Here is a 25,545-nt window from a genome sequence, read left to right on the forward strand (position 1 = left end):
CTCTTCATGACATTGGCTGTCCTCTAAAGTTATTTTACCTAAAATCTGCCTGTCCCAAGGTGTCATATGGTAATATTCAGACAAAGCATTAAAGAGTCCTTTTGTAAAATGACTGTTAACCCCGTTTTCTCTAGATGCTGTGCCTTTCCACACTAGAGGTGGAGGACCCAGGGCTTAGGTATTACAGACTTTTGATCCCCAATATGAATTAGGCATAATGCAGTGTGAACAAGAGTACACATAGTTCAAGATGGCAATGTTACTTTTTTTCCTTGAGCCTGATTTCAGAGAGTACCTTTTGATATTTTAATTTCTTTATCCTTGATCATACAAGTAAATGTTTACAATTATTTATTTAATTTTTTGCTTTATAATCAAACTTTCCCTCATTATAGCCTGGCAGAAAAGAAAGATTTTCCGCCCACTTTATGTTTCACAATTTCCAAAGCTGGCATGGGCTTTTTGCACAGAGAATTTTCCCCACCTTTTCAGTGCACTTCTCAGCTTTCTGGTGAAATGTCTTCATTTTTCACTCTGGTGAAATTTCCTCTCCAGAAGCCCACATTTGGCGCCAGAATGCTGCAACCTTTTGCAGCAAGGATTCAGGATCTGGAAAAGGAGCTGAACACAAATGAATACACTAGACAACAAATAGAAATTTAGAAGACATGGGGGAGCCAGGCAGAGACCTTTCTTTCTAGCAGAGAAGCTCTCTGAAACCCAGCACCCATCAGCTTTTATTGACTTGGCTTTAGGTTTCTCATATATGCCCTTTAGCAAAGCAAACAGGCATGTCAGCAGTCAAGTATGCTAAACATTAAAAGGGTTATCAGGTTAGGAGATTTTCTTCAGCCATTTTGCCAACTGCAGGGTAATATAATGCTAATTTCCATCCTTGCTGAATATCAAAGTTCATTAGCCCTCTCTGAGAGATACATATAGATATGTATATCTATATCTATATATCTATATCTATATCTATATCTACACACATATACATATATATATGTATGTATGTATATGTGTGTGTGCATATCCTATCTAATAAAAGAGAAACATGGTAATTGGCGTACGACTGCTACCCTTCCCATTAGCTAATCAGGGTGATATGCAAATTAACTGCCAGCCAAGAATGCGGCCGGCAGCCAGGCAGCTTAAACTGAACATGAGGCTTGCTTTCTTCCGTGCCAGAGGACTGCAACATTCCCCGCCTGCCTTGCCGGCCTCTGAGCTTGCAGTTTAAGAAACATTGCAACATATAGAAGCTAAACAAAACCCCAGAAACCAGCTTTCAGCCGGCTGGGATCTCAGAGCTGGAGTTGATGCAGAGTTTCGAATATAGAACCCAAAAAAACCAGACACCTGCTTTCAAGAGCGGAGGCCTAAGAGCTGGAGCCTCAGAGCTAAAAGTGGCTCAGAATAAAAAAAACAAAAAACAAAAAAAAGGAGCAGTTGGGAGCTTCAGTCCCAGCCTGAAAACAGCCCTCAGCCCCTCACCCAGACTGGCCAGGCACCCCAGTGGGGACCCCCACCCTGAAGGGTGTGTAACCAGCTGCAAACAGCCATCATCCCCTCATCCAGACTGGCCTGGCACCCCAGTGGGGACCGCAACCCTGATCCAGGACACCCTTCAGGGCAAACCAGCCAGCCCCCACCAGTGCACCAGGCCACTATTCTATATAGTAAAAGGGTAATATGCCTCCCAGCACTGGGATCAGCAGAGCCAAGAGGCCTCCGGGCACCCGGATCACTGTGACAGGGGGCAGCGCCCAAACCCCCTGATCTCCCTGAGGCTCTCTGTGTGACAGGGGGCGGGGCCTCAACCTCCCTCTCCACCCTAGTCTGTTCCTGACAGGGTAAGGTGCCCCACCCCCTTATCGGCCCTGCTCTGTGCATGATAGGGGAAGCTCCCCAACACCCTGATCTTCCCTTATCTGTGTGTGAAGGGTCGGTGTCCCAACTCCCCTATCGGCTCTACTCTGTGAGTGACAGCGGGGAGCCCCTCAACCCCTTGATGGGCCCTGCTCTGTGCGTGATAGGGGGAAGCTCCCCAACCCCCTGTTCGGCCCTGCTCTGTGTGTGACAGGGTATGGAGCCCCAACCCACCTGATGGACCCTGCTCTGTGCTTGACAGGGGGTGGCGCCACAACCACCCCATTGACCATGCCTTGAGTGTGACTGAGTGTGGCATTGCAACTTCCTGATCCACCCTACTCTGTGAGTGACAGGGGGGAGCCTGGCCAGTCTGGGTGAGGGGCTGAGAGCTCTTCTCAGGCAGGTGGGTGACTGAAGCTCCCAACCTCTCCTTTTTTTAATTTTTTTATTCTGGGATTTATTTATCTTCTATGGCTGTCACTGGAACTGAGGGCTGGCTTTAGCTCTGAGGCTCAGCTCCAGCTCTGAGGCCTCGGCTGCTGAAAGCAGGTATCTGTGTTTGTTTGGGTTCTGTTATCGAAACTCTGTTGCAACTCCAGATCTGCTGGCTGGCTGAAAGCATGGGTTTGTTTAGTGTCTATAATTGCAACATAGTTGCTTAGAGTGCAAGCTCACTTTCCAGCAGTGGCAGGCAGGGAACCATGGCTTCCTCCTTCACTGGAGCAAGATAGCCTCCTGTTCGCTGCAGCTGCCTGGCTGCTTTTTCTCTGCATCCTCTCCAGCACTTGTGGTTTTTTATTTTTTATTTTTTTCTGACAGCTATTCTGACAGTGGTGGATTGGTACTTCTCTCATTTTGATTCACATCTCTTGGACTGTTATTGCCTTTGAGCATTTTTTCCTATGTCTCTTGGCCTTATGTAGGCCCCCTTTCAAAAAATGTCCATTTAAGTCCTTTGCCCATGTTTTGATTGGATTGTTTATCTTCCTATTGTTAATTTGTGTGAGTTCCCTGTCAACTTTGGAATTCAACACTTATCAGAGATACCATTGGCAAGTATGTTCTCCTATTCAGTGGGGTTTCTTGTTGTTTTGTTCAGGATATAGTTTGCCGTGCAGAAGATTTTTATTTTGATGTGGACCATTTGTTTAATTTCTCCTTTGTGTTCATTGACCTCAGAGCTGTGTCAGTAAAGAGATGCCAAGACATAAGTCTGATAATTTGCTGCCTGTGCAGTCTTCTGAGATTTCTTCATATAGATTCCCAACTAACGTTCAAGTCCTTTATCCACTTTGAGTTTATTTTTGTGTATGGTGTAAGGTGGTGGTGTAGTTTCATTTTCTTGCATGTGTCTGTCTGATTTTCATCATTTATTGAAGAGACTGTCTTTTTTTTAATTTTATTGCGTAAAGTATTACAATGAGTATTACATATGTGTCCTTTTTGTTTCTCCGTCCTTGACAATCCCCTGGCCTCCACTTCCCCCCCTGTGTCTTATGTCCGTTGGTTATGTTTGTATGCATGCATACCAGTCCTTTGGTTGATCTCTTACCCCTTTCCCTTCTGCCCCCCAACCCTTCCCGGCCTTCCCGCTGCAGTTTGACAATCCGTTTGAGGCAGCTCTGCCTCGTATCTATTATTGTTCATAAGTTTATAATGGTCTTTATTTTCCATGAATCAGTGAGATCATGTGGTATTTTTCTTTCACTGACTGGCTTATTTCACTTATCATAATGCTTTCCACTTCCATCCATTCTGTTGCAAATGGTGAGTTCCTTCTTTTCTACAGCAGCATAGTATTCCATCGTGTAGATGTATCACAGTTTTCTAATCTATTCATCTACTGATGGGCACCTAGGCTGTATCCAGATCTTAGCTATGGTGAATTGTGCTTCTATGAACATATGGGTGCATATATCCTTTCTGATTGGTGTTTCTGGTTTCTTGGGATATATTCCTAGAAGTGGGATCACAGGGTCAAATGGCAGTTCCATTTGTAGTTTTTTGAGGAATCTCCATACTGCCTTCCGTAGTGGTTGCACCAGTCTGCAACCCACCAGCAGTGCACGACTGTTCATCTTTCTCCACCTCCTCTCCATCACTTGTCGTTTGTTGATTTGTTGGTGATAGCCAATCTGACATGTGTGAGATGGTACCTCATTGTTGTTTTGATTTGCATTTATCAGATGATTAGTGACTTTGAGCATGTTTTCATATGTCTCTTGACTTTCTGAATGTCCTCTTTTGAAAGGTGTCTATTTAGATCCTTTGCTCATTTTTTGATTGGATTTTTTATCTTCCTTTTGTTAAGTTGTATGAGTTCCCTATAAAGTTTGGAGATTATGCCCTTATCTGATATGACATTGGCAAATATGTTTTCCCACGCAGTGGGTTTTCTTGTTGTTTCATTGATGGTTTCTTTTGCTGTGCAGAAGCTTTTTATTTTGATGGAGTCCCATTTGTTCATTTTCTCTTTAGTTTCAAGTGCCCTAGGTGCTGTATCAGTGAAGAAATTACTTTGGCATATACCGGAGATTTTGTTGCCTTTGGATTCTTCTGGAATTTTTATGGATTCCTGTCGTACATTTAAGTCCTTTATCCATTTTGAGTTTTTATTTGTGTATGGTGTAAGTTGGTGGTCTAGTTTCATTTTCCTGCATATATCAGTCCAATTTTCCCAGCACCATTTATTGAAGAGACTATCTTGACTCCATTGTATGTTCTTGCCTCCTTTGTCAAATATTAATTGAGCATATTCGTTCCGGTCGAATTCTGGGCTCTCTATTCTATTCCATTGATCTATATGTCTGTTCTTGTGCCAGTACCAGGCAGTTTTGAGAACAGCGGCTTGGTAATACAGCTTGATATCTGGTATTGAGATCCCAACTACTTTGTTCTTTCTCAGGATTGCTGCAGTTATTCGGGGTCTTTTTTTATTATGGATGAATTTTTGGAGAGTTCGTTCTAGATCTGTGAAGTATGCCCTTGGTGTTTTAATGGGAAGTGCATTGAATTTATAGATTGCTTTGGGTTTTGTGGATATCTTAATGATGTTGCTTCTACCAGTCCATGAACAAGGTATGTTCTTCCATCAGTTTATGTCTTCCTCTATCTCTTTTTTCAATGTCCTGTAGTTTTGTGAGTACAGGCCTTGTACCTCTTGACTTAAGTTTATTCCTAGGTATCTCAATTTTTTTGGTGCGATGGTAAATGGGATTGTTTTTGTAATCTCTCTTTCTGAAAGTTGACTATTGATGTATCGAAATGCCTCAGATTTCTTGGGGTTAATATTGTATCCTGCTACATTGCCAAATTCATGTATTAAGTCTAGAAGTTTTTTGATGGAGTCTCTAGGGTTTTGTATGTATAATATCATGTCGCCTGCAGATAACAGTTTTACTTCCTCTTTTTCAATTTGGTTTCCTTTTATTTCTTCTTCTTGTCTAATTGCAATGGCTAATACTTCCAGTACTACGTTGAACAGGAGTGGTGAGAGCTGGCATCCCTGTCTTGTTCCTGTTCTAAGGGGAAATGGTGTTAGTTTTTGTCCATTGAGTATAATGTTGGCTGTGGGCCTGTCATATATGGCTTTTATTATGGTGAGGTATGATCCTTCTACTCCCACCTTGCTGAAAGTTTTTATCAAAAATTGTTTTGCGTATTGTCAAATGCTTTTTCTGCATCAATTGATTGGACCATGTGTTTTTCTTCTTTCAATTTGTTTATGTGATGTATCACGTTTATTGACTTGCGGATACTCTACCATCCTTGCATCCCTGGGATAAATCCAACTTGGTCATGGTGTATGATCTTTCTGATGTACTGCTGGATCCGATTTGCTAACATTGTATTGAGGATTTTTGCGTGTATGTTCATGAGGGATATTGGCCTTTAATTCTCTTTCATTGTGTTGTCTTTACCTGGTTTTGGTATTAGGGTGATGCTGGCTTCATAGAATGAGCTTGGAAGTGTTCCTTCCTTCTGAATTTTTTGTAGTAGTCTGAGGAGGATAGGTTTTAGTTCTTCCTTGAATGTTTGGTAAAATTCCCCTGTGAGGCCATCTGGTCCTGGGCTTTTGTTTGCTGGAAGCTTTTTGATGACTGCTTCAATTTCTTCCATAGTTATTGGCCTGTTGAGATTTTTAGATTCTTCCTGATTGAGTTTTGGAATGTTGTATTTTTCTAGGAATTTATCCATTTCCTCCAGGTTGTCTAGTTTGTAGGAGTAGAGCTGTCCACAGTATTTTTTAACAATCATTTGTATTTCTGTGGTGTCTGTGGTTATTTTGCCCCTATCGTTTCTGATTTTGTTTATTTGGGTCCTCTCTCTTTGCTTCTTGGTGAGCCTGGCTAGAGGTTTGTCAATCTTGTTTATCCTTTCGAAGAACCAGCTCTTGGTTTCATTGATTTTCTGTATTATTTTTTTGGTCTCTATGTCATTTATTTCTGCGCTAATCTTTATTATCTCCTTGCTTCTGCTAACTCTGATTTTTGGTGTTGTTGTTGCTCTCTTTCTAATTCTTTGAGTTGTAGAGTTACATGATTTACTACCATTTTTTCTTGTTTTTTTGAGATAGGCCTGTAGAGCTATAAACTTCCCTCTCAGGATTGCTTTCTATGTGTCCCATAGGTTTTGGATTGTTGTGTTTTCATTGTCATTATTTTCCAGGATGTTTTTAATTTCTTCTTTGATCTCATTGGTAACCCAATCAATATTTAATTACGTGCTCTTCAGCTTTCAAGTGTTTGAGTATTTTGGGTTGTTTTTATTGTAGTTTATTTCTAATATTATGCCATCATGGTCTGAGAAGATGCTTGGTATGATTTCAATCTTCTTTAATTTGGGGAGACTTTGTTTGTGACCTAATATGTGGTCTATTTTTGAATGTGTCTTAAGAGCACTTGAGTAGAATGTATATTCCTTGGCTGTGGGGTGAAGCATTCTGAAGATGTCAATTAAGTCCATCTGATTAAGTGAGTCATTTAGGATTGCTGTTTCTTTGCTGATTGTTTGTCTAGAGGATTTATCCAGTGATGTCAGTGGTGTATTAAAGTCCCCCTCTATGATTGTATTGTTGTCAATCTCTCCTTTGATATATTCCAGGAGTTTTTTTTTTGTTTGTTTGTTTGGTTTTTTTTTGTATTTGGGTGCTCCTGCATTGGGTGCATATATGTTTACCAGGGTTATATCTTCTTGATGTATTGTTCCATTTGGTATTATGAAGTGGCCTTCTTTATCTCTTGTTATGGCCTTCACTTTGAGGTCTATTTTGTCCGATATAAGTATTGCTACCCCAGCTTTCTTTTCCTTTCCATTTGCCTGAAAGATAATTTTCCATCCCTTCACTTTCAGTCTGTGTGAGTCCCTTCTTCTGAGGAGGGTCTCTTGTAGACAACAAATGTATGGGTCATGTTTTTTTTTTTTTTTTTTTTTTTATCCATTCAGCCACTTGATGTCTCTTGCTTGGAGCATTTAGTCCATTTAAGATTAAAGTTATTATTGAAAGGTACTTGTTTGTAGCCATTTCTTTTTTTGTGTGTGGCTGTTTTCTTTCTGAGCTTTTTGTTCCTTTTTTACACCAGTCCCTTTAGAATTTCTAGCATTGCCGGCTTGGTGGTGATAAACTCTCGTAGCCTTTTTTTGTCTGTGAAGCTTCCTATTTCCCCTTCAATTTTGCATGATAGCCTGGCTGGATAGAGTATTTTTGGATTCAGTCCTTTGCTTTGCATCACTTTGTAAATTTCCGTCCATTCTTTTCTTGCCTTATGTGTTTCTGTTGAGAAATCATTGGATAATCTAATGGGAGATCCCTTGTATGTAACTTTCCATCTCTCTCTTGCAGCCTGTAAGATTCTCTCTTTGCCCTGAACAGTTGCCATGATAATTATGATGTGTCTTGTGTCGGTCTTTTCGGGTTCACCTTGTTTGGGACTCTCTGGGCATGTTTGACTTTTTTCTTCTCCACCGCAGGGAAGTTTTCTGATATTATTTCTTCCAATAGGTTTTCTAATCCTTGTTCCTCTTTCTGTTGTTCTGGCACCCCTATTATCCATATGGTGTTTCGTTTCATGTTGTCCCAAAGCTCACTTACGCTCTCCTCCTGTCTTTTAATTTTTTTCTCCAATTGCAGTACAGTTTGGGTGTGTTTGCTTCCTTGTCTTCTAATTCACTAATTCGGTCCTCTGCTTCTCCTAGTCTACTGTTGATACTTTCAATGGTGTTTTTTATTGCAGCTATATCACTCTTCATTTCTTCTTGGGTCTTACTTAAGTTGTTGATTTTTTCATCTCTTACTTCTTGATTCTTGCTTAAGTAGTTGATTTTTTCATCTGTGTTTTCTTGGTTCATCTATATGTTTTTCATTTTTTCCTCCATCCGGTTTATGCACTCTAGGACCCTTATTCTGAATTCTTTTCTTCTCATGTTGCATGCCTCTGTATCACTTAGCTGGTTTTCTGGCGAATCCTCCTTCTCTTTCCTTTGGGGGTTTCTTTGTATACCTATGTTTGATCTGACTGACATATCTAGACGTTGAGTCATTCATGAGCTGCTCCCTGGGTGGCAGTGGCTCCTTGGGCTGCGGTTGCTCCTCGGGCGGTTGTGGTAGCAGCTTTTCCTCAGTTGGCAGCTCCTCTTATGTGTGCTGTTCACAGCTTTGGTGACTCTTCTTGCTGGTGGGGGGAGGCTTCACATACAGCTGCTGATCCTCAGAGGGTATGGTGATCAGGAGGCTGCTACGGCTTGGATCTGCTGCGTTGATTTAAGGGCACATAATGCAACATGTCAAGGCACAATGTAACAGGCACTGAAAACAAATATATTCACAATATTAATAACCCCAAATAAAGGAGACTGCCCAAATTAAGAGGATTAGGGGATAAGGAAGAAAGAAGAGAAAAAGATAAAAGAGAAACAAGAAAAGAAAAGTAAGAATAAAAAAAAGGAGTTCAAAAATGAAATTGGGAAATAGGACGGGGAAAAAAGGAAAAAATATTGAAAAGAGAGAACGAAGTAGAAGAGGGGAAGAGACTATTTACATGAGTAGAAAACTCTGATAGAACCGCCACTAATCCCACCAGATTCCAGCAACAGATCACTGGAGATGAATGCAAACTACAAATAATCAATAATATCAAGAGAGGCAAGGGAAAACTGAAGCACAAAAATAACTGTCGTGGAGCGGGGGTGGAGAGAGGGGAAAAGCCAGCAAAAGAAAAATAAAAGGAAAAAGCAAAACAACCTCACAACCAGTCCTAAACCACACACACACACACACACACAAACACACACACACAACAAACAAACAAACAAGAAAAAAATACTCAACAATCAAGCAAACAGCAACAAAAAAATAGAAAAAACAAGGGAAAAAATTTTGGATAGTGAAGAAAGATAAGGGATAGGTGTATAAGGATTTAGAGCAGTGGAGTGGAAATAGGGTATATAATTAGGGTGAAATTTTGACAGGGGGAAAAAAGAAGGAATCAGGAAAATCTAAAGCAGGAATAGGGTAAGAGAAATAGGACAACAAAAAGGGAAAAGTGGGGAAGAGGGTTTTAGCATAGAGGTAAAATTGAGGTAGGGAAAATTGATGCTATAGGAACGATGAAAATAGAATGGAGAACACTAATCCCAAAATAAAATAGAGAGAAAATCAAATGTCACTTTAAAAAAATGGTAAAATGGTAACAGTAATAATAATGGTTAAACATAAAAATGTGGTAATTTAAAGGGTAAAATCAGCTGATGGAAAAAGAAGAAAAAAACTGCTTTCTTAGTTATTAGGTGATAAAAGAAAAAAAAATTGCAGTAGTGAAGGTAATTCGGTTCTTCTACTCTTCAGTCTGGCTCGCCTTGGTCTTGCCAGTTATTCAGGAGAGTGTTGAATTTCCCTGCGATACACAATTCCTCAGTGTTGTAAACCATAGTCCTGATTTTAAAGCAGGCCGTATTTGTGTCCCAGACTGCCTTAATTTGTGTTTAGCTGAGATTAAGTTTGTGGCTCAGCCTCTGGGTGGCAGTATTTTTGGGTTGGCATCTGAGGCTATACAGCGTCTCTATCCAGTAGCAAGGGTTTATTTTCTCTATTGCACTTAAAACTGGTTTGGGGAGGTCAACTCCTCAGAACTGGTTCTTTAATCGTTGCCCTGCTCTATGTTATTGCTGGGACTGAAAGTCCCTCTATAGGCCAGACCCTGTTAACACACAGGGACTGATCAGATTATTTTAATCCTTCATCTCCTTCAGGGAATAATCTGGGTGTGGCTGTGCTCCTCGCCTGGGGGCTAGGTGGAGGAGTCCCACACTCCGGAAAGAATGGCTGCCCTAGTCCTGGGCCCAGGGGTGTCTCAGCACTATATTCGCTGGCACCTCTCCCGGCGCCCCCTTTCTCCCCAGCCTCTCCCCAGATTCCACTCATCTGCACCTTCTCCCTCTCTTCAGCAGAGGTGAGTGTCCGTATCTGAAATGTCCTATGAACAGGGTTCAGTGAATATAAACAAACAAATGCTGGCCACAGAAACGGGGAAGTCTGAATTTCTGTAAGCTCCTCTCTTACCAGCACTGCATGGTCTGTTCAGCTGTTGAGGCAGCCCCCTCTAGGCTCAGTCCTCCGTAATCACAGAACCCAGATCTCAAATCCCCCTGTGCCAGGAATCCCGTGGATCTCTTTTCCCCAGTCAGGGGCTGTGCCTGTCCCAGTGCCATGCGGTCTCCCTCTAACCCTCTGGGCTCAGAGGTCTGGCAAAGTTTCCTGCCCAGATCCGTGGTTCTTTTACCATTCCAGGGGAGCTCTGCCCTTCCCTACTGCAAACCGTCTCATCAGCTGAGTAATTTCCCCAATTCGCGGTGGGTGTTATTAGTTTCAGCTGCTTACTCCATCTGCTCTGGCACAAGACCTGGGACGCGTCTGCCTATATCGCCGCCATCTTGTCAAAATCAAAGAGACTGTCTTGACTCCATTGAATGCTCTCGCCTCCTTTGTAAATTAATAATACAGTATAATGACTTGGGTCCACTTCTGGGTTCTCTGTTCTTTTTCAGTGGTGTATATGTCTTTTCTAGTGCCAGTAGCAGGCAGTTTTGAGAATGGTGACTTTATAATATAGCTTAATATCTGGGATTGTGAGCCTTCCATATTTTTTTGTAGTTCCCTGGATTGCTGAGACTATTTTTACTCCATATGACTTTTTGGAGAGTTTGTTCTTTGTCTGTGAAATATTCTGTTGGTATATTAATGGAGATTACATTGGATCTATAAATTGCTTTGGGTAGTATGGACATCTTAATAATGTTAATTCTACCAACCCATCAACACAGTATATTAGTCCACTGGTTGATATCTTTATCTCCTTTTCAATGTTCTGTCATTTTCCAAGTGCAGTTCTTTTACTTCCTTTATTGAGTTTTTTCCTTAATTCTTTTATTGCAAAGGTAAGTGGGATTCTTTTCTTAGTTCATCTTTTTGGGCGTTCATTCTTGGTGTATAAAAAGACATATATTTTTGGGTGTTAATTTTGTATCCTGATTATTGACCAAATTCATTTATTATGTGCTCTTCTGGTTGGGATGACTTTTATTTCTTCATGTCTGAGCACTATGGTAGCACTTCCTATACTATGTTGAACAGGAATGGTGAAAATTGGCATCACTGTCATGTTCCTGTTCTTTCATGGGAAATGGTTTTAGTTTTTGCCTATTGAGTATGATGTTGGCTGTGGGTTTCTCATATATGGCCTTTATCATGTTGAGTATGCTCCCTCTATTACCACATTGCTGAGACTTTTTATCAAAATTGGGGGTTGGCTTTTTTCCAATTCTTTTTCTGTGTTATCAATATGATCACGTGCTTTTTAACCTTCAGTTTGTTTATGAGTTGTATCACATTTATTGATTTGTGAATATCATACCAGCCTTGCATCCCTGGAATATATCCCACTTGATCATGTCATTTGGTCCTTTAATATAATGCTGGATGCGATTTGCTAATACTTGGTTGAGGATTTTAGTATCTGTCATCATCAGCTATATTGGCCTGTAATTCTCTTTCTTTGTAGTGTCTTTACCTTCTTTTGGAATTAGAATAATGCTGGCCTCATACAAAGAGTTTGGAAGTATTCTTTCCTCTTTGATTTTCTGAAAAAGTGTGCGGAGTATAGACTGTAGTTTTCTGACTGGTAGAACTCCCCTGTGAAGCTGTCCAGACCTGAGCTTTTGTTGGTTGGAAGTGTTTTGATTACTGCTTCTATTTCATCAGTTGTTATGAGCCTATTCAGGTTTCTTAATTCTTTCTGAATCAGTTTTTGTAGTTTGCATTTTTTACTGACTTCATCTATTTCATCCACATTGTCCAGCATTTTGGCATGTAGTTGTTCATAGTATTTTATTACAATCCTTTGAATTTCTGTGGTGCCAGTGCTTACTCCTCTACTCTTGTTTCTGATTTTACTTATTGGAATCATGTGTGTGTTTCTTAATGAGTCTTGCTAATGGTTTATCAATTTTGTTTATCCTTTCATGGAACCAGCTTTTGGTTTCATTGAATTTTTTGTCTCTGTTATTTCTTCTACTTTAATCTTTATTTTTTCCTTCCTCTACTTACTCTGGGCTCTTCTTGTTGGTTTCTTTCTAATTCTTCAGTTGTAGGGATAAATAGTTTATTGCTGATTTTTGTTATTTCTGAGATAGGTCTATAGTGCTATGAACTTGCCTCTCAGGACTGCTTTTGCTCTTTCCCAGAGATATTGTGTTGGTATTTGTTCATTTTCCTTTTTTTCCAAAAAGTCTTTGATATTTTCTTGATCTCATTGTAACAAATTCATTGTTTAATAGTGTGCCATTCAGCCTCTAAGTGTTTAAATGTTTTGGGGTGTTTTTACGCTAGTTGATTTCTCATTTCATTCCACTGTGATCCAAGAAGATGCCTTATATGATTTAAATCTTCTTGAACTTGTAGGGACTTGTTATGTGTCCTACCATGTGGTCTATCTTTGGGAATGACCCCTGTGCACTTGAGAAGAAAGTATATTCTGCTCTGTTGGTGTGAACGTTCTAAAATGTCAATTAAATCCATCTGATGCAGTGTGTCCTTTAGAGTCTCTGAATCATTGTCTTGTCACATGGAAGATCTATCCAGTGAAGTGATAGGAGTGATAAAAGTCTGCTACTATGACTGTCCTGTTTTCAGGCTCTCCATTAAAGTCTCCTAGAAGTCTCTTTGTTTGATTTTTTTTTGTTTGTTTCAGATGTATAAGTAATTCTTTCTGAATCAATTTTGGTAGTTCAGATTTTTTACTGACTTCATCTATTTCATCCACATTGTCCAGCATTTTGGCATATAGCTTTGAATTCGCATGTATATACTAGAAGCCCGGTCCACAAAAATTTGTGCACTCGGAGGGGGGGGGGGGGGAGGGGGGTCCATCAGCCGGGCCTGTGCCCTCTCACAGTCTGGGACCCCTCAGGAGAAAACGACCTGCTGGCTTAGGCCTACTCCTGGGTGGCATAGGGCAGGCCCAATCCCTAGGTGCAGCCTCTGGTCGGGCTCAGAGCAGGGCTGATTGGGGAGTTGGGGCGCCTTCCCCTGTCATGCACAAAGCAGGGCAGATTGGGAGGTTGCGATGCCACCCTCATTCATGCTCAGGGTAGGGCCGATTGGGGGGTTTGGACACCCCCTCCAGTCACACTCACGACAGGGCGGATCAGGGGTTTGGGCACCGCCACTGTCACCCTCAGGGCAGGGCTGATGGGAGGGTATGGCTCTTCCATGTCACACACAGAGCAGGGCCCATGGGGGGAGGAGAGGGTTGGGGCACAGCACCCTGTCAAACACAGAGCAGGGCCGATCAGGGGTTTGAGGCGCCGCACCCTGTCACACAACAGAGTCGTAGGGCGATCAGGGGGTTGGAGAGTTCCCCCCTATCAGGCACCGAGCAGGGCTGACCAGGGGGTTGGGGCGCCTTCCCCTGTCATGAACAGAGCACGGCGGATAGTGAGGTTGCGGTCCCACCCCCTGTTACACACAGAGTCTCAGGGCGATCAGGGGGTTTCGGTGTTGCCCCCTGTCAGCTGATCCCCGTGAGTGCCGGGAGCCCTCTCAGCTCTGCTGATCCCGGTGCTTGGAGGCATATTACCCTCCAAGTATAGGATAGAGGCCTGATGCATGGGTGGGGCTGGCTGGTTTGCCCTGAAGGGTGTCCTGGATCAGGGTGGGGGTCCCCACTGGGGTGCCTTGCCAGCCTTGGTGAGGGGCTGACGGCTGTTTTCTGGCCGACTGAAGCTCGCAACTGCTTTTTTTTTCTTTTTTTTATTCTGGGCCAGCTTTAGCTCTGGTTCCAGCTCTGAGGCCTCTGCTGCTGAAAGAAGGTATCTGGTTTGTTTGGGTTCTATAATCGAAACAATATATAACTCCAGCTCTGAGATCCCGGGCTCACTGAAAGCACGTTTCTGGGGCTTTGTTTAGCTTCTATATTTGTTACAATGTTTCTTAAACTGCAAGCTCAGAGGCCGGAAAGACAGCCTGGGAACGTTGGAGTCCTCTGTCACTGAAGCCAACAAGCCTCATGTTTGTTTCAAGCTGCCTGGCTACCAGCCGCCATATTGGCAGGCAGCTAATTTGCATATCTTGCTGATAGCCAAAGGGAAGGGTACCGGGTGTATGCTAATTACCATGTTACTCTTTTATTATATAGGATATATATGTGTATATATATATATATTCCTATGTTGGGTGAATATATGTTTACTAGGGTAATATTTTCTGCTGGTTGATCCCTTTGGTATCATGCAGTGAGCTTTCTGTCTCTTGTGATGGCCTTTATTAAAAAGTCTATTTTTTCTGATATGAATATTGGTACTCCAGCCTTGTTTTCTCTTCATTTGCATGGAAATTTTACCATTCCTTCACTCCAATCCTTTGTGTGACTTTTGTTTTCAAATGGCACTCCTGTAGACAGCATATACTTGCATCATATTTTTGTATCCATTTTGATACCCTATGCCTTTTGATTGGAGTATTTACCTATTTATATTTAGAGTTATTATTGATAGGTATTTATTTCTTTCCATTTTCTTTCTGTATGGCTAAGTTTCTGTCCTGTTTCTCCTTCTCATTTCAGCAATCCCTTTGCATTTCTTGTAATGCTGGTTAGGTGACAATTTACTCTTTTAGCCTTTTTCTGTCTATGAAGCTCTGTATTTGACTGTCTATTTTGAAGGAAAGAATTGCCGTATATAGTAATCTTGGTTTCAGATCCTTACTTTCCATTAACTTGAGTACTTCATGCTAATCTCTCTGGCCTGTAGAGTTTCAGATGAGATATCAGGACTCATCCTTATGGGGACGACTTCGTAGCTAACAGTTTTTTTTAATTGCTGCCTTGAAGATTCTCTCCTTGTCTTTAATTTTTGGCATTTTAATTATGATGTGTCTGGACACGGGTTTGTTTGAGTACTTCTTCTTTTGGGTTCTCTTTGGCTCTTGACCTTGTGTGGGATTTTTCTTTACCACGTTAGGAAAGTGTTCTGCCATTGTTTCTTCAAAGACCGTCTCTATGCTTTTCTCCCCTCCTGCCTCTTTTGGCACACTCGCTATTCTAATACTGTTATGTAAGTGGTCCTCCTGTTTGTATTATGTCATTTATATCTAGGACTGTTCTTATTTTCATAGTCACTATATCTTTTTTCATGCTGTTGAGCTCTTTTACCTTCATAACTCTGAAGTCAGATTCAGATAAATGTCTTCTCTGTGCTTCATCTCCCTCTATATCTGGAGAATTCTCTAGTTGTCTTATTTGGGGGTTGTTTCTTTATTTCCTCTTTCTGGCTTTCTGTGTGGGCTTGTGGTGACAAGTTAGGTAGATCCTCTGTGCCTCTCAGTCTCTAGTGCAGAACATTGTTAAAGGATGTTTCTGACTAATTAGATCAGGCAAAGACTCAAAGCCTCCAGAGACCTCTCTGTCTATAGACTGATAGGATTCCAACTTAACTTGCCTCCAAGGCAATGGTCCTCAGGTTATAGCAACAGTGTGTTTCAACAGTGTGGGGCAGTTGCCTCTGCGAGGAGGTTAATTGTTATTTATAATCTCTTAAGTGTCCTCAGGGCAAGGTGTTTCCCAGTAGTGTGTGTTAATTGTCTCCCCTCCAGGAAAGGCAAATGTCTGCATGGGAAAGATTTTCTCTGCTGCATGAGGAAATGACTCCTCCCAGGAAACTTGAAGTGTTTTCTTCTGTGCTGGAACCCTTGACTCCCCACTTCTGGCTTTTTCCCTCACAGCTCCAGTCCACTTCACCCTCCTTTTGCCACGGCACAAGGTATGTGGCTCCACAGGGAAATTTGTGCGCTGGCCCTTTAAGAGGATACCTGAAATTCTAGCTGTCTCTCCCTGGCAGACAGTGCCCTGCTGCTATTCACATCCACAGGTTATGTGGGTACCCTCCTCAGTTCTGGTGCTCTCTGCTAGGAGGCCCAGCTTGGGGATTAGACCCAGAGTTCTCAGTGGCAGTCCTCCACAGCTGAGATATCTCTCCGAGACTTCAGTTGCTGTCTGTGGGTGTCAGGCCCGCCCCTTCAAGCCTCCTCTCCTCCTACCAGTGTCTAAGTGGCCTCCACCTTCGGTCCTCGGGTGTCAGGATTCTCTCCTGTGAGTTTTCCATTGATTATTCAGGAAGTTGTTTTGTATTTTAGTTGGAATATCAGTTTGTTCCTGGGAGCATGTCCCTGCAGCATCCATGATTCTGCCACCATTCTTTTAAATATATTTGTACTTATCTCAGAGAGGAAAGGAGAGCTAGTGAGAGTTAGAAACATCAATGATTAGAGAGAATCATTGATCAGTCCCTCCTGCATGCCCCAGACTGGAGATTGAGCCCACACCATGGCAAGTGCCCTTGACCTGAATCAAATCTGAGCCCTTCAGTCTGAAGGCCAGTGATCTGTCCATTGTTCCAAACTGGCTAGGGTTCTGCCACCTTTTTCAATCTTCTTCAGAATCCCTCTGCATTGTAAAGTCCCTGCTAACATTCTTGTCCAATAGGCTTCTCTTTCATGTGGTTTCAGGATGGAGTTGTGCATGAAGGCTCTAATGTCCTGTGAGTGCACATTCTGTTCAATAGCACCGTCAGGAAATGTGCACTGAGGGATGCTCAGTAGGCATATAGTAACAGAAACCTGCCATCTCTCTTACTGTTTCTGTCTCTGTTTGGATCATGATGGAGCCCAACTAAGGCTCTTGTTTCCAATAGGGTGTTAAAGGATACACCCTGGATTTCAAGCCATGTTCTTCTGAGAATACTTTGGAAAGGTGCCCTACTCTAAAATTTATTAGGCCATTTAATTATAAGGCCAGATCTTTTTATAAGGATAAGGCTTTCATTTTTTAATTTTTTTTTTTTTATTGCTTAAAGTATTTCAAAGCGTATTAGAGATGTGTCCTTTTTTATTTTTTTTTCTCCCCTTGACCAACCCGGCTTCCCCCCCACCCCAGTTTTATTTCTTATTGAATGAATAGTCTAAGAATCACATAAATATATAAAGATATACTTTGGACTTCCAAAAACCATGTACTTAATGAGGAAATATGGAGGCCAAATAACTACATCTTAATCAAGAGAATATAAGTAAAATAGGTTCTCATGTTACATTTAAGATCTATTCCAGCAGCACGTCATAATGATTTTTGCCGAAAGTCAGAACCCACCTAGATAAGCATCTACATCACTCACATGGAGCACACATACACAGCAGTAATGAGGTGAAACAATGAAAAAAAAATATAAAAGGAAAAAATTAAAAGGAAAATAACGATTCCTGACCTTTACTTGTGCTAAATCCTATCTAATAATAGACAAACAGGGTAACTGACAGTATCTTCCCTTAACCTCCCATTGGCTAATCTGCAAGATATGCAAATTAACCACCAACAAAGTTGGCTGTTAATTTGCATAAGTAGGTGCCCAATGGCTATAGGCTATTGGAGCCTGCAATCAGAGCTGAGATGTCACCTGCCAAGGCCTGGTGCCTTGGTCAGAAGCTTTAGGCCTTGGCAAGGGAGGAGCTGGGATGGTGGGTAGCAGTGTGTAAGCCAGCGATGGTGGAGAGCAGGAGAGGAGTTGGCGTTGGTGGGAGCTGGGTGTCCTCTGCCCAGGCCTAATGCCTTTGACAGAGGCATTAGGCCTGGGCAGGGTTGGAGCCGGTAATTGCAGGGGTACTATTGGTCCCTTCCCAGGTCTAATGCCTTTGCTAGAGGCGTTAGTTTTGAGCTGGGGTGGAGCCTGTGATTGAGGGGAGCATGGGGTCTCCTGCCCATGGCATTAGGCCTTGGTAGGGGTGGAGCTGGCAATCCTGGGGAGTTGGGGGTCCCCTGCCCAGGCCTAATGCCCCGGCCAGAGGCATTAGCCCTGTGCAGGTGCAAAGCCATCAATTTCAGGGAGCAGAGAGGCAGCTGGCCATGGCCGTAAGCAGGGGCAGAGCCAGTGATCATGGGGAGCAGGGTCTGAGCAGACGATTTAGGGAGTTGGTGGTTCCCTGCCCAGAGCTAATGACTGGACCACAGACATTAGGCCTGGGCAGGGACCAAGCCGGCAATTGGTGTGAACTCCAGAGGAAACACCTTTTCTGACTGCTCATTGGTTAAGCTCCCTCTATGCCACTGGTAATATTCTTAGTAAATTGGGTAATAAGAATCAAAATAGGTGATGTAGGGTTTTTTACCGCACTCCTGGAGAAAAAAGGAAGGTCCACTGCTGGAGGGGTAAGAAATGTCATATCCTATCCTTGCTGGTTTTGCGGAGTGGATAATGCCTTGGCCTGCCCACTGCTGAGTCTTGGTTCAATTCTGGCTAAGGGCATGTACATAGGTTGCAGGCTCCTCCCTGGCCTGGGCCCAGGTCAGGGCTCATGCAGGCGGCAACCAATCAAAGTGTTCCTCTCACTTTGATGTTTCTCTCTGTCTTTCCCTTTCTCTTCCACATTCTTGAAAAATCAATGGAAACATATTCTCAGGTGAGAAGGAAGAAAGGAAGGAAGAAGGAAGGAAGGAAGGAAGGAAGGGAGAAAGAAAAGGAAGAAAGAAAGAAATGTCATATCCTATGAAAGACACATCTTGAGAATGCCTAATAAAAGTTGTCATTTTTTTCATAGTAAAGGGACTGGAGTCCGTGTTGATGAAAACACCTTGGTGGCTGAGGTTGACTGGCAGTGGCTGCTACAGCGGGGTGATTGAGCTGATGTCTTTGCCTGATCAGCCCGGTCGGCGCCCACAAAGGGAGGCCAGGCTGTGGCTTAGGCCAAAGGGAGCATGGAGCAGGGAGTAGGACATCCCCTGAGGGCTCCCAGTATGTGATAGGGGCCAAGCTGGGCTCAGAGGCCCCCTCCAGTGCACAAATTTTTGTGCACCTTGCCTCTAGTAAATAATAAAAAACATAAAGCACATATTTAAATACATATAAATGATGGAAGTTTTTTTAAAATAAATACTCAGAGGATGGCACTGTAACCACAAAATGATGTACTTTGAGTCCAATGTAACCCGCGGACGGTCTGCATTTTCTCAACAGACTGAAAAGTGATTAATGTTGGTTCTGATTGTGTTTTAATGAAAACAAGGGTGGGAAGGCACACTGAAAGAGTCAGGCATTGCCAGTTCCAAATTATTGCATGCACATAGTTGTGAAGAAATCAGGTAAAAGTGACTTATTCATATTAGTAAAGAGATGTTTTAAAATCTAACATAGAGACCCTCACTATAAATTATGTTGGAAAATTGAAAGTATTGAGAGCATCAGTGTAGTTAAGAAGAATATATCTCTGTACTTGAATATAGACAAGCAGCCTGCCCATTTCAATTTTGGATGAGCTAGTGAGCAAAGAAAATTAGTGAAAGGCTCACTTAGTGGCATTAGTGGAAAATTAGCACTGGAACATAGTAATATTTATGGGAATGTAATATTACTCATATTTGAAGGTGATTCAGTGCCCTTCATATGAGCAGTTAAATACAGCTAAAGAGCAGTAAAATCTCAATGGCCATCATTACCAAAATTCAGTTTCTACTTTAAAGTATTCAGCATTAGAAGAGAACCATGCTAAATGGGTGATAAATTATGAAATGATTAGAGGCCCGGTGAATGAAATTCAAGCACCGGTGTCATCCCACAGCTTGGCCTGCGGCCTCACACAATCTGGGACCCCTTGGGAGATGTGGGACTGCCAGGTTAGTTCTGACATCTCCTGAGGGATGTAGCAGTGCATGAACCGGTAGGCAGCTGGCCAGGAGCCCAAGCTGGAGCCAGGTGCTGTGTGCCCGCTCATCCAAGCCCCACTCCACCTGCCACCACCGATTGGTAGCACTGTGGCATAGGCAGCAATGGCTCCTGCTGCCACAGCTGCACTCTCCAGGTATGAGCCTGGCTCTGCCTGAGCAAGGGTCCCACTCTGGGAGCTCCCTGACCACCAGGGGGAAGCTCCTGTGTTGAGCATCTGCCACCTGCTGGTCAGTGTGCATTATAGCAACGATTCATAATGGTCCCTTAGTCTTTTGGCCCAATAAACCCTTACTATTCACAGATGACATCTTGCCACTATTAGAATACTAGTGGCCCTAATTAATTAATTAATACTAAGGAAATACTAATTAATACTAAGGTATTAATTAGAAGAAATATTGTAATGCCGCTATTTGCCCTTTCTCTATAATCGAAGTGTCAACCGAATTTAGGATTGACCATGACAAATTGAAACACATGCATACCATTGGCGCCAGCAGGAGCTGCATATGTTTCGCACATAGGCAGGTCAACCTAGAGTGACAGAGAGAGAGCGAGAGGGTGTAAACTTGCTTAATTAGACCTGCTGTCTAAGGTAGCTAAATTTTTTCCACCCAGTGAAGCAGCGCAACTTCTCTTTCAGGTAATTGTGAGCAACACAGCAGTAAATTTCAACACAAAGCAGGTTATTATTGTAGCTCACTCAGGGAGAACAAAGAGTAAACCATTTAACTGCAGCAGTGTTTGACTATATTCTTCACAGTGAGAAAGCCTGAAGTCATTTACAAGTTCCATCATTTCTTCCTTATTTTCAGTCAGGTCAAGTTTCTCAGCTTTCTAAATCTCTGTTTTCTGGCTAATGAAGAGAAAATAGGATACCACCGAGTCTACCATCTACCTATTCCAAGACTTCTGTGAGGATCAAAAGACACACGGGAAAATGCTTCACAGACATTTGGTTAGTGTAAAATATTCCCACCTGGCTCTAAACCAAGTCGTGTTCTAGGACTGAAGAAACTGCAAAGAGGTGAGTTGCTGGGGAGAGGAAGCCGGGCATTACTACATGATGTCATTACCCAGATGGACACTTAGCAATTTGCCTTTTATAAATGTAGATTGCCAGTGCACATCATGTATACTGGCTGTGGGTCTGATGGTCACAAAGACATACAGTCAGTCACTTAGTCTTTTATATATAGACTAGAGGCCCGGTGTACAAAAATTTGTGCACTCGAGGTGGAGGGTGGGTCCCCTCATCCAGGCCTGTGCCCTCTCCCAGTCTGGGACCGTTCGGGAGATAACGACCTGCTGGCTTAGGCCTGCTCCCAGGTGGCAGAGGACAGGCCCAATCCCTAGGTGCAGCCCCTGGTCCGGCTCAGAGCAGGGCTGATTGGGGAGTTGGGGCGCCTTCCCCTTCACGAACAGAGAGGGCGGATAGGGAGGTTATGGCCCCGCCCCGTGTCACACACAGAGCCGCAGGGTGATCAGGGGGTTTGGGAGCTGCCCCCTCTCACGCTGATCCCAGTGCCGGGAGGCCTCGAGGCTCGGCTGATCCCGGTGCTGAGAGGCATATTACCCTTTTACTATATAGGATAGAGGTCTGGTGCACGGGTGGGGGCCGGCTGGTTTGCCCTGAAGGGTGTCCTGGATCAGGGTGGGGGTCCCCACTGGGGTGCCTGGCATGCCTGGATGAGGGGATGATTGCTGTTTGCAGCTGGTCACACACCCTTCACGGTGGGGGTCCCCACTGGGGTTCCTTGCCAGTCTGGATGAGGGGCTGAGGGCTCTTTTCAGGCTGGCAGGTGACTGAAGCTCCCAATTGTTCCCTTTTTCTTTCTTTTCTTCTTTTTCATTCTGGGCCAGCTTTAGCTCTGAGGCTTGGCTCCAGCTCTTAGGCCTCTGCTGCTGACAGCAGGTATCTGGTTGGTTTGGGTTCTATAATCGAAACACTGTTTCAACTCTAGCTCTGAGATCCTGGCTGGCTGAAAGCAGGTTTCTGGGGTTTTCTTTAGCTTCTATATTTGTAACAATGTTTCAAACTGCAAGCTCAGAGTCCGGCAGCGGAAGGCGGAGAATGTTGGAGTCCCCCGTCACTGAAGCAAGCAAGCCTCATGTTCGCTTCAACCTGCTTGGCTGCCGGCCGCCATCTTGCCTGTCAGTTAATTTGCATATCGCCCTGATTAGCCAATGGGAATGGTAGTGGAGGTACGGCTAATTACCATGTTTCTCTTTTATTAGATAAGACTAGAGGCCCGGTGCACGAAATTCATGCACGGGGGTGTCCCCTCGGTTTAGCCTGTACCCTCTCCAATCCAGAACCCCTTGGGGGATGTCAAGGATTATGCCTAAACTGGCAGTCTGACCTCCCTCTCACAATTTGGGACTTTTGGCTCATAACTGCTCACCTGTCTCCTGCCTGATTGCCCCTAACTGTCCCACCCTGCCAGACTAATCATTCCTAACCACCTCTGCCTGCTGGCCTGGTCAGGCCTAATTGCCTACCCTGCCAGCCTTGTCACCTCCAACTGCCCCCTCCACTGGCCTGGTCGCCCCTCTCCGGCCACCCTGCAGCCTGGTTGCCCCACGCAGCCTGCTGTTCAGTTTTTTGGTGTCCCTCACCAGCCCTCTGCTGGCCTGATCTCCCCACACAGACTGCTGTTCAGTCATTTGGCCATGCCTCACTGCTCCCCTTGTCTGCCTGGTCACCACACGCAGCTGCTGTTTGGTGGACAGGTGGTTTTGGTCGTCACAGTCACTGGCTTTTTATATATATAGACTAGAGTCCCAGTTTACAAAAATTTGTGCACTCTGAGGGTTCCCTCCGCTCGTCCTATGCCCTCTTGCATCTGGGACCCCTCAGAGGAAGTCCACCTGCTGGCTTAGGCCCACTCCCTGGGCAATCAGGCTCAAGCTGGCAGTCAGACATCCCTCTGGCTGCTCAGCAGCCCTCGGGGCATGTCAACTTACCATTGGGGAGCAGATCTATGCTCCAGTTGGACATCCTTAGTGCTGCTGAGGAGGTGGGAGGGGCTCCTACCACCACCGCGGTGCTGGCAGTCATTAGCCAGGCTTGTGGCTGAGCACAGCCCCCCCTGTAGGAATGCACTGACCAGGGGGCAGCTCCTGCATTGATGATATGCCCCCTGGTGGTCAGTGTGTGTCATAGTGACCACTCATTCCCAGTCATTCTGCTGTTACGGTCAATTGGAGGGTAACCTTTTATTTTATGGGATCGAGGCCTGGTGCACAGGTGTGGGCCTGCTGGTTTGCCCTGAAGGGTGTCGCAGATGACGGTGGGGGTCCTTCTGCTTCCCCTAGCCAGCTTGGGTGAGGGGCTGATGGGTCTTTGCAGGCTTGTAACACTCCCGTCAGGGTGGGGGTGCCCATTGGAGTGCCTGGCCAGCCTGGATGAGGGGCTGATGACTCTTTCAGGCTGGTCAAGCCCCACCCCAGTGGATACCCTAACTCCATGAAGGTTTGGCCAGCCTGGATTAGGGGCTGAGGGCTGCTTTTAGGTTGGCCAAGACCCTGGCGATGGAAGCTCCCAGCCTCTCCTCTTTGTTGTTTTTGTCTTTGTTTTTTTATATTCTGGGATTTATTTACCTAGTATAATTGAGTGTCGCTCAGAGCCAGCCAGGACGGGCGGGAGGCTTGGCTTCCTCCATACCAGGGGCAGCCCAAGCCTCCTGCTCGCTCCAACTCTGAGGCCACAGCCAGCTTAAAGCAGGAATCTGGGATTTATTTATCTTCTATAATTGAAAATTTGTTGCCTTGAGTGGAGCTGAGATCCGGCCATGGCAAGCAGGAAGCTTGGCTTCCTCCATCACTGGGGCACCCAAGCCTCCTGCTCGCTCCAGCTCCATGGCTGCCAGCTGCCTTATTGGTTGGTTTAATTTGCATATAGTCACTCTGATTGGCGGGTGGGCATGGCTTAGGTGTAGTGAAGGTACAGTCAATTTGCAAGTTTGTCCTTTACTAGTGTAGACTAGAGGCCTGGTGCACAAAAATTTGTTCACTCGGGGAGGTCCGTCAGCCCAGCTTGTACCCTCTTGCAGTCTGGGACTCCCTCAGGGGTTGTCCATCTGCTGGCTTAGCATGTCCAACTTAGCTGGAAGTCAGACATCCTTCTGGCCACCCGAGAGCCCTCAGGAATGTCCACTTGCCAGCAGGGAGAAGGCGTAAGCTGCAGTAGGACGACCTTAGCACTGCTGAGAAGGCTGGAGAGGCTCCCAACACCACCACTGCGCTGGCCCCCATCAGCCTGGCTTGTGACTGAGTAGAGCTCCCCCTGTGGGAGGGCTCTGACAACCAGGGGGGCCGCTCCTGCATTGAACATCTTCTCCCTGGTGGTCAGTGTGTGTAATAGTGATCAGTCATTTCCAGTTGTTCTGCTGATAGAGTTAATTTGCCTATTACCCTTTTGTTATATAGGACAGAGGCCTGGTGCACCAGTAGGGGCTGGCTAGTTTGCCCTGAAGGGTGTCCCGGATCAGGGTGAGGATCCTGCTGGTATGCCTGGCCAACCGGAGTGAGGGTCTGTGGGCTGTTTTTAGCCCCCTGGTGACCCAAGCTCCCAGACTCTCCTTTTTTTATTTTTTGGGGGATTTATTGTTTTTGGGGGGTAGTTTATAATTGAAAATTTGTAGCCTTTATCGGAGCCCATGGCCAGTCAGGGCATGCGGGAAGCTTTGCTTTCCTCATCACCAGGGGAAACCCAAGCCTCCTATTTGCTCCAGCTCTGTGGCCACCGCCATCTTAGTTGGATTCATTTGTATAGTTCCTCCCGATTGGCAGGTGGGCGTGGCTTGTGGGTGTAACAGAGTGATGGAATGATGGTTGATTTGCATCTTTCTGTTTTATTAGTGTAGACTAGAGGCCTGGTGCACAATATTTTTGCACTCTGAGGGGGTCGCTCAGCCTGGCCTGTGCTCTCTTGTGGTCTTGGACACCTCGGGATTGTCCACCTGCTGGCTTAGGCTCACTCCCCAGGAGACTGGGCCTAAGCTAGCAGTCAGACATCCTTCTGGCAGCCCGAGAGCCATCAGGAATGTCGACTTGCCAGTGTGGAGTAGGCCTAAGCCGCAGTCGGACATCCTTAGTGCTGCTGAGGTGGCAGGAGAGGCTCCAACCACCACCGCTGTGCTGGCAGCCATCAGCCAGGCTTGTGGCTGAGCAGCACTCCCCCTGTGGGAGCACAGTGACCACTGGGGGCAGCTCCTGCATTGAGCGTCTGCCCTCTGGTGTTCAGTATGTGTCGTAGGGACCAGTCATTCCCAGTTGTTCTGCTCTTAGGGTCAATTTGCATATTACCCTTTTAGTATATAGGATAGAGGCCTGGTGCTTGGGTGGGTGCTGTCTGGTATGCCCTGAAGGTTGTCCCGGATCAAGCTTGGGGTCCCACTGGCATGC

The sequence above is a fragment of the Myotis nattereri genome (genome assembly GCF_964212035.1).
Source record: "Myotis nattereri genome assembly, chromosome: Y".
In the NCBI taxonomy this organism is placed as follows: domain Eukaryota; kingdom Metazoa; phylum Chordata; class Mammalia; order Chiroptera; family Vespertilionidae; genus Myotis; species Myotis nattereri.